We start from the raw sequence: 1,860 nt of genomic DNA, 5'->3' as shown, positions 1-1,860 counted from the left end.
CTTCCTAGAATAGTGATTAATTCCCTAACGATCCCTAATTATCATAAACTCCAACAAACGTTCCTTTTTAAATTTCCAGCAACATTAGGGTGCTTCAAACCCTTCCTAAACATAATTAGATCCTTTCCCAATATCAAAACTTGAGTATTTGATTTCCTAGCATAATAATTATTGAATCAATGATTGAAATTCGTTGAAAACTCTTCGCAAACATCATACTTTAAATTTTCAGCAATACGAAATCGTTTAAAGCTTTCCCAAAACCAAATTATCATGCTTAGAACATAAAATAATAATTTTAATAATTCACAACCATTCTATCATGATTTTAAATCTATTAAAACCTTAAAAATTCATGTTTTAATAATTAAAATCCTTATTTTAATTCAATTATATAAATCTGAAAATTAATGATTCAATTTTGCGAAACATGAAATCTGGAATTCATAATTGGATAATAAAAACTAAACATTTAATTTAATAGAACATAAATTACATAATTAAAACATAATTTAAAACATTTAATTAACTTAGGGTTTAAGAAATTAACCAAATAAAGGTTTAAGGAGATGCTGGCCGGCGGCATGGGAGGCGCGGCAGCGAGCGGTGGTTCTGGTGGTTGATGCGACGTGGCTGGGCGTGCGGTTGCTGTGCGACAGCATGAAAGCAAATGAGGAGAAGAGCGCAAGAAATAACAACCAAGAAAGGAGACCGAAAAATAAAAAGGAGGGAGGAGAAGTTACCGAGCAGACCGCCGGTCAGGCGATGGAGAAGAACTCGCGGCGGCTGTGCTGGTGGCGAGCATGGTGGTCTCGCTGCGCGAAAGCAGAACAACCAAGAGGAGAAGGGTAAGAAACTGAAAGAAGAAGAAAGAGATACGAGGGGAGAGAGAGAGTACCGGACGGAGAAGAGAAGGAAGGTGAGGCTCGCGGTGGTAGGGCGGCGCGACTGAGGATGGCGGCGCTGCGGTGGTGCGGCGGTTGCTTGAGGAGCAGCAGTTCCACGTGAAATTGAAGAGAAGGGTTTGGAATGGTTCACGTGAAGGAATAAGAGGGAAGGGAGTTTTGTTGTTTTTGTTTTGCTTTTTACGTGAGATTGAAAGAGAAGGGAGTAAAGAGTTTTGGATTTAATTATTTGGGCTTCATCCAATTGGGCTAGAATTATGATTTAGTTTTAGAACTTGAATCCAAAACCGTTTAGGATTGTTTTCCAATTTCGAACGTGTTTTCGTAATTCAAATTCTTTTCAACATAAAGTCTAAAATTATTTTAATTTCATACGTCGTTGAAATATTTAAAACGTATAAAAATAAATATTCGTTAATTACATATTTATTTCTAAAATTCGTAAATTCTATATAAATATAAATAACTATACGTTAAAATATATTAATAAAATTTATAAAATTACGGGGGATTACAGCAGTGTACCATGGTGCCCCCCCCCCCCAGAAATGGCGGAACCCACCATGGCTCAGCCGCAGATCTGGGGTGGTTAGGCCATGGTGGGAGCCGCTTTTTCTGTGCGTGCCACCATGGTTAGCTTCCGCCATTTCTGGGCGGCATGGAATTTTTTTTTAAAAAAAGAATCGTTTATTTCGCGCTATGGTTGTGTTTAAATAGAATAAAAATAATTATTTATGTAAAATTATTTTTTTATTTTCTAATAATTTTGTAATTCTTAAAACTTTTGAACATTTTAAAATTATTTAAAAAATCTGTTAAAACTTGTTTATTTATTTATTGACATATTTTTTTGATATGTATTAAAAAATCTGATAAATAATAAGAACAAAAATGTATGAAATGCATTTTTTTTTTAATTAACCGGTGCCGCCCAGCACTGGCGGCAGTGACCATG

The 1,860-nt window shown here is 35.4% G+C and overlaps 1 long non-coding RNA gene across 1 annotated transcript; it reads right to left on the bottom strand.

Annotated features, from left to right (window-relative positions):
- Positions 1-549: 549 nt before the first annotated feature.
- Positions 550-1,139, bottom strand: LOC130466136 (uncharacterized). Its single transcript, XR_008926157.1, has 3 exons — positions 899-1,139; positions 744-815; positions 550-648 (listed from the first exon to the last, which is right to left on the bottom strand). It is a non-coding gene; the product is annotated as an uncharacterized lncRNA (long non-coding RNA).
- Positions 1,140-1,860: the final 721 nt, after the last annotated feature.

This window comes from Spinacia oleracea, chromosome 1 (genome assembly GCF_020520425.1).
Source record: "Spinacia oleracea cultivar Varoflay chromosome 1, BTI_SOV_V1, whole genome shotgun sequence".
Classification (NCBI taxonomy): domain Eukaryota; kingdom Viridiplantae; phylum Streptophyta; class Magnoliopsida; order Caryophyllales; family Amaranthaceae; genus Spinacia; species Spinacia oleracea.
This window is presented reverse-complemented; position numbering and strand designations above follow the sequence as displayed.